This window comes from Anabas testudineus, chromosome 11, assembly GCF_900324465.2.
Source record: "Anabas testudineus chromosome 11, fAnaTes1.2, whole genome shotgun sequence".
Taxonomy (NCBI): domain Eukaryota; kingdom Metazoa; phylum Chordata; class Actinopteri; order Anabantiformes; family Anabantidae; genus Anabas; species Anabas testudineus.
This window is the reverse complement of record NC_046620.1, coordinates 4,358,082-4,366,456: the sequence shown is the minus strand read 5'-3', so window position 1 is coordinate 4,366,456 and position 8,375 is coordinate 4,358,082.

Genomic DNA, 8,375 nt, shown 5'->3' with positions numbered 1-8,375 from the left:
ACCTTTTCAGTCAGATGAAATTATGCATCATTGTTTTGTTTAGTTGGCAGCAGCTGTTCCAACTAACATGGACAAAGTGTACATGTGCATCATCAATGACATCAGGGGAAAAGACTGTTGCATACAGTCTATCCTCCAAACAAAGGATCTAGCCTGCATTGGTAAGGCAGTATTCATCAAACAGATGTGCAGCAAACACTAGATTTTCCAAGATCATGCATGTATTTAGGAGAATTGAAAAGAGAGAAGAGCTGAAGAGGAGATTAGAGAACAGAACAATAACCACAGTGCATGAAATGTGAAAACGAAGGGAGGAGTAGTGACTGACAAGAGACAAGAGAATTAACTGACAAGAAGTCAGCCTGTCTTTCACAGGCATCACAACTGAACATGGAGAATGAGCTCTCTGGCCAAAGTACACAGTACAAAATGTCAAGGCAAAAAAACAGAAATCACATGGAAACAATGAGATGTCCATGGTCAAACAGAGCGAAGCTGCGGCTTCACATGTTTTATTTCTGTAATCACCACCTGCTGTGGAAGATTAGACAATTACACTGCTGTTTTTAGAGCCTTCAAATGGAGCAGTAGTCTATGAATATCGTGCAGCTGCCACGGGCGCACACACACACACATGCACCCATCCTGTGATTGAGTGATTCAATCATAAACACAAAGCAAATGAAGGGAAATGACAGCACATTGCATAAGACATGAGCAAATGACACAGTGATAAAGTGAGTGTGTGGGGGTGTAACTGTATAGGCATGTGAGTGTTGCTTTCCAAATGTTTGTGAATGCTGGTGAGACTGTGTGCAGGCTTGTCTTTATGGGGCTGTGCCTCTGTGTGTGTGTGTGGGTGTGTGTGTGTGCACGTCTGCTGTGAGGCAGCCACTGTGTAGAGATGGGATCAATACTCCCCTCTATTATAATTGAAGTGTGGCCTGGTTTCTGCTCCGCTCTGCTTTGTCATTCCTCCAGCATTCACCATCAATCACAACTTTTTGCTAGCAAATTCTAAAACTGAGCTAGTGCCAAAGCTTGACATTGAAGTAGCTGCACAGACCACTAGTTTATGCATGGAATTTCAGGCCCATCAATTCATATTTAGATTCCAATTAATTAAATAGTATGATTATTTTATTGGCATACTTGATGACAGATCTTTAGGTCAAATGTGGTTTAGGCAGCTTCCAGGTGTGTTGCTAAGCAAGATACTGCTGTAAAAAAAAGGAACAGCTGAAAGACTCAGTACATCTTTTCATAAAGGTTAAACAACAAAGAGTGTATTTTAAGGTTGGAGAGAAAAGCAGGGATACAGAGACGGGAGGAGAGAACAGAACAAAAACATTTCAGAGACCTGGTCACCATAGCAACAACTGTCAGGTAACCGTGGCTCCCTAATCATGTCGCTGACACAAAACAAAACTGAGGAAATTGGAAACAGGGTGAATGTTTGGATGAAAGTACATTTAAGATGATTCATTTTTGTCTTTCTTGTTGAATCTTGTTGAATCTTGTTGATGCTGATTATGGTTTAATTACTTCAGACTGGTGCAGGTGAAAAGATCTTGGTTAGTCACAGTTTCTGTTAGGGATCACATTGCATTTCATTTGTAAACACAAAGGACCCAAAGATGGATTTGACTTGAGTCCTGTGACACAGCAGGATATAACTGCTGTCAATGAGACACACAAACACAACTACAGTATGTGTAACATGTTCATGTTTACTTATGTGAGTGAAGTTCAGATGAATCAGTTTAATGGTTTAAGGATCACAGGAGTTGAGATATTGTTAGCAGCTACACTTCTACTGTGACTAAGATGTGATATATGTTACACACTGTGATATTTTATCTCTTAAATTAAGCTTCATTAGATTTGATTCAACTTGTGCAGAGTGCCAGTGCAAAGACATGATATGATTCAGTATTATTTAAAGATATGGCCCTAAAAGTAGACTCTGCTGTGTAAGTGTTGCCATAAATCTTATGGTAATTTATGTATGAATGCAAAATAGACATTTGGTAAAAGTTACATCACATATTCAGATCTGGGGGCAACACAACCAGACAGGCCAGAAGCAATATTTTAAGAGCAAAATACAGCCAAAAACATGTCTAACTGATGGACCATCATCAGGTACCACAACAATATGGCAAGTAACTAATGCGTGGAGTGGCACCAGGTGCAGGGAGGTGTGGTAGAGTCAAGGTTGATTTGCAGGTCGACAACAAGTGAGAATGTGGAGTTTAGAGAGAGAGGGAGAGAGAACAACTGGTGGCAAACTAGGGAACTGGCTGGGACAGAGGAACAGACTTAATAAAACCAACAACAAAGAACAAAAATAACTTAGTCGGAGCAGGAACCGTGACACATGGTCCTCTTAGCAGCTCCACTGAAGCAGCTGTGGAGCTAAGTGCCTTGCTCAGGGGATCTCTGTGGTATTCACTGATGCAGAGAAGGGCGGTGCTTGCTCACTGCCCTTGCCAAGACTTTTCCAGTATGTCTGGGGATTCATGGCACAAGCTCTAACCTTTAGCCCACAGGCTCTGTAAATGCCACTGTGTGAATGTCCTACTTACAGATCCGATTGTGCTGTTGGTGAAGCATCAGTTAGTAATTTTATTCAGTTAATAAGGGGAAAACAAAAAGCTTATAGTTCAAGGAGACAAAAGCAACAGTAAGAGAAATGCTGCATGCACAGAAGTTCCTGGAAATAAGCAGAATGCCGAGCGTGCTCCAGTTAACATAATCAGTGCCTCACAGAGCACAGACGTGCCCTGCATATACAAACACACATGCTCACCTACACAAATGCACACGTTGTACATATCTGCCAAGTAAACGAGCACACACATAGCCATGCTAATATGACAGGTGTTGGCATAGTTGGGGTGTGAAGCTTGCACAGCCTGAAACATACAGGTACTGGCAGCATCACACAGACATATACACAGATGCTTCTCTGTGTGCGCAGTCTCTTGCCATGTGAGAATAAAAGGTCCTTCTGGTTCCCTTAAGCGTCATGTGGCTGGTGAGATAAACACATGCATGCACTTAAATGCACACAAACATCAGACACACATGAGGACATAGCCAGTGGCATCTTTAGTGTGGTGTTACAGTCAGTGATTTAACAGTAAATATTAAATGGAGTTCAAAATAAGGATCAGGAAAGCCTTTTATTTATTTATAATTAGATCTAAATGGAAAAAAACACTGCAGTTTTCCAAAATGCAAATTATAGGGTTTAGAATTTCATTGAAATGAACTGTCAACACTTTGACCCGACCACAGCACTTAATGAAAAGTCAACAATATGAGATATTTCTCTGAACCACAAATGTCAACGATTTCTAATGAATCTACCAAAAAAACAATTTAGTTGTTGAGATCTTACGTCAATCCAAGCAGCTCCTGTTTCAGAACTCTGGACAGCGCCTGTGACAAAATCTGACCTGGAAAGTTCTGTAAGTTAAACTTGACGATGATGTTCAAATAAAAAGCCTCCTAAAGCCTGTAGTTACATGAAAACAGTAGAACAATACATGGTAGTAGCAAAGTATATGCAAATTTATGAGCAAACACCTTCAGGACATTTGCTCTATTTCTGTGACTCCTTTTCCCACATTCCTTCCTTTCTTTTTGCCATTTTCTTTTCTTTCTAGTTCCTTATCTGCCCTCAGCTGTTTGACCTTTCACTTTCTTCTGCCTATGCACGTCCCTCTCTCCTCCCCTGTCATCCTCTCCTCCTCAGAACCAGCAGCGGTTCTGAGGATGAGAGGATGTTGAACCCTTTTTATTTCCTCAAAATTAGCATCTCAGGCTATGTTCACATGGTCTCTCTCCTTCCCACTTTCCTTCTAGCCTTGCCCACAGTGCTCTCTGTGGTAATGTGGTATTGTTTCATTTGCCTTTTGCAGAGGTCACACAATCAATAGGGACACCAACCCTTCTCTCAGCCAATAAGAATGAGACACATTAGATGGAGCAGTGTCTCATAGGCAACAGCAGGAAAAGACATTGTTCATGTCTCCTAAAGTTTCACGTTCTCTTTCTTTTCCCTTGTTGCTCCAAACAGCTGCGACACACAGCTGCGGTATGATATAGCACTGGGTACACCAGCTTTTGCAAATGATGCATTCGGGAATAAATAATTCACACTCACATATAGAAGTTCCTATTTGCATATTTGTATGCAAGTGCATATATATATATGTGAGTGCCTCTAGCTCAGCACCCGTCTTCTACGCCGACGCTTAGTGCACTTTCTGCTCCAGTCAGTTAGTCTGATCTTATAATAGAAACACTGGGAAAATTGGAGCTACAGCTACAGATGGATTAACACCAATAATATTTATTTTTACAGTGAAGAGAGGATGCATCATATCTTCAGTGCACACATCAGTAATGACTTTGATTTGTAAAAATTAAAAAATAATAGAGAGAATAAATTGCCCTGGAGACATAGAAGTTAAAGCACCAACAATGAACCATGTCCAGATCTGGCTGGGGACAGATCAGTCCACATCTCTTTCTAGTCTCTAATAGTGACAAATTACCTCATAATAAATACCACATTACAAAACAACATTGAATAACAAGGCAACACTTAAAAATCTAACCAGAAAAAGACAAGCTATAATAACCATCTCCTCTATGTAATTGATTTATTGACTATCACATCAAACAGTAACCCACTTAGTACTTCATAACTTAAGAACAAATCCATATGTTCGGCTCTTTTCAGTCGATTTCTGTTGCAGGTGGAGTGTCTTTGCTTCACTTATCCTTTTTTTAGAGTCAATGGTACATGCAGGTTTTTATGTGTTTTTTCCTTCTGGTTCCATGAGAACTGGATGAAGGTATGGACATAGGTACACATGGACCGTCCAAAAACTGGCCACAGCTGACGTTGATGCAGAGACATAAAAAGAGTTCTGCAGAGTAAACCATTAGTTTCCACAAAAGCTGTCAGGTATCATCTCTGCTTTACTATCTCAAATGCTCTGAATTCAAACAAAGTGTGCAGATTAACAGTTCTTTAACACTGACACAGCAAATAAAAAATCCCCATAAGGACTGTCAGACGTAATTTTAATTTAACTTGTTCAGCTGCTCTGCACTTAATGAATACATTTACATACATCCCTCCATTTTAAAGGCATAGGTTTAGGTTTAATTCCTATCAGACAACAGGACTGCAGAGTGGTATGTTAAAGAGTTGAATCTATAAATACACTGGTTCTAAACAAGTGATCGATAACTACTGACAGGCAGGACGTCACTCTGACCTTGCTCTTTACTTAGAAATTCAAACAGATCAAAACAGCACCCAGTGCCAATTATAAACACTATTTCAACTGCTCACACAATAAATATTATATCAGATGGGGGAGTAAAGCATTTTGGGAAAATCCACGAGTGTGAGGCAGGAGTTGTCAAACACAGTCACGCCTCCCCCAGCTGGAGCTCTGTTGTGGCAAACATGGCTGCTGTCCCGACAAAACAAAGCTTCACTGCTGTCGCTTTAAGGCTTTGCTTTGCTGCAACAGCCAATCACAGCCCATAAAATTGTGCTTAGAGCGTCCTTGTCGATGACCTTGATGGAAGCGGAGTGAAGTGAGAGTGGATGGGAATGATGAATGAAGGAGGAAGACAGAGGGAGAGGTTTATAAATGATGATAAGTCTCTCCTGTCCTTTCTCTCTCTTTTACTCTCACACATACTCTAATCGCTCTTTCTTTCTCCATCCATCTACGCACCCTCCACCACACACACACACACAGTCCTCCCTACATCCCGCTCTTCTGACAGCCCTGCAGAGTGTTGCGTAATTCCCAGCATGGGGGAGGGAGGACAGAATGGAGGGAATGATGGAGGTGAGGAAGGGTGAGAGAGGCAGCGTGGTGACTCACGATGCAACATGCATCGCAACACCACACTCAGCTGAACTGCAGAAATCATCTAATCACCAACTTTCACACATTTTACACATGAAGCAACCTGTGAAATAACTCTCAGTGATGACATAACTGTGTTTCCATTGCTTTTGCATTTTCGCCTTTGTGTGAATAACTTTTTTTTATTTATTGTGTTTTCAGTTCCTGTAAATGTTTAATGTTTAATTGGCAAAATGACACAAGGCCCACACATTTGTGCAACAATACAATGGGCTAATATGAATCTCTGAGGATTGTTTTACTCAGTTATTAGCCTTTCATATCCTTGGTTCCTCTGCACTTTAGTAATTCTTTAACCTTTTCTCTGTTTTGTTTTGTTTTGTTTTGTTTTGTTTTTGGGACTTCATTTGTTGAGCTGTACACTCGAGTGATGAAGCCATTTCAGACCTTCATCTCTCTGTCTCTGTATCTTCCATAATCCTAATGATGAAGTTGACCTGAAAACATGTATTACATATTCTCTAACCTTAACATTAATAACTAAATGCACAAACTACCAAAACCAAGTGATAACCATCAAAGAGCTGCTTTACATTCATTCCCTGGAGACTTCATCACTTTTACCTTAACCCTAAACTAAACTTTTGCATTATAGGGATTTAGTCTTTTGTAGCCAAAAGGAAAAGCCAAGTCCTCACAGTGGGACTGTGTAAACACATTTCAGTGTGTTGTGCATGTTCCCACACACAGACACACATACAGGTGTTCATAAGTGTCAAAATGACCTTGTAGAGGAAATCACCAGCCATCCATCACGTTACGCCTTCAGTGGTGCGAGAAGCTAGAGATTTAATAAGACCTTGAGATAAAATCGGTCGATTTTGCGCTGCAGGGCCACGTGAGGCTTACCGGTGCCTGGAGAAGGCTGTGGACACTAAACTCATTATTGTCCAGTATCTGCTACATTTATCACACACTCAAACATGTAAGGGGTCTTACTGTATGTTCTCCTATGCAGTCATTTGCAGTGTGGCCATTTGAACTTGCACGACACTAGATCGTGTAAAGCTATGGTACACCAGCATGACATTTTACTAAAGTAGACCGACAGAGTTCATGAGCGCAGATATTACTATCCCATGAATGTTTCAAAGTAACGATATGAGTAGTGTTTTACTGTGGGAGCATTAAAAATTCATATTAACAGTCTCTACTGAGCGTTTATCATCCTATATAATGGCTTTACATGAGGCCAATACATCATAGCTGAGAGCTATGTACTATTTATTATTGAGAACTGTGTTTTCACATCTGAACTACAAACATGTTAAAAGCTACTCCATGTTTTTACTTAAATATAAAACAGAGTCGTGTGCTATAGGAATCCTGTCAATTCCTACAATCCCCTCATATGTACAATATTTATATCTTCAAGAAAAGTTCAAACAAGTATGTGTCTGTTCATAAACACATGTCGTTGCTTAACAATTCAGCTGTCTCTCAGCAAACACAAGAGGAATGACTTAGCCTTGGTGTAGCCCCGTTTGGTCCTGTTGTAAAACTCAACTGCACACTCTGATGGGGTTACTGAACCTTTCCTCCAGAGTAATGAGGGGAAGCAGTAGTGGGACACATTCTTAAATGTCTGAACATTTGTCTTATGTGACATGTTCTGTAAATATACGGCAAAGGAACACAAGACCGCCTACACCTTACAATTAAATGCAACGGAGTGGAACACAAACATCAAACACCACATACTACTCGAGACCACAACCATTGGATATAACTGGTTATCTGTGCAGGTCATGAGGGGACCGGAGCATCGCTCAGCTGACTATGTTAAAGAACAGGTCACCAGTCAATCACACGGCTGAGACAAGAGGCAGAAATTCAATTTCATGTCCCTAGTTAATCTAACCTGCATGTCTTTGGAGTGTTGGCAGAACCCAGAGCACCTGCAGGCTACAGATGGAGGCACAGGGAGGACATGCAAACCCCTAATACCTCACACGTACAGGCTGTTACTGTTTTCACCTGTGTGCTGCAGGTTTCAGTGAAGCCGACCGACTCGGTGAACAGGAAGAAATGAGAAAGGGAGACAAACTGGGAGATGAGAGAGATATACTAACAATGCACTCATTGTCATTTTCAAAATGACAATGAGTGCACTGAGCCAGTGAAAAGCTCCTGTAATCAGCCTGGAATGACCTCAGCTGTGAATTATTACAAACAGTCACACCAACAAGTATGTCTCATCAAAAACCTGTGATGAAAACAACCTTCAGCCCCAAAATAGGACCACGATAGACAGATCAAACGCACAAATGTAGCAGCTGCAGCTCTTTAAAACATCTGTAAACTGGCGAACGTTCCCCAAATAAAAAATAAATAAATAATAAAACCACTATTGTGACATGCAGGTATACTGTTCTGCTCCACCTGACAAGTATGAACAACTGTGAA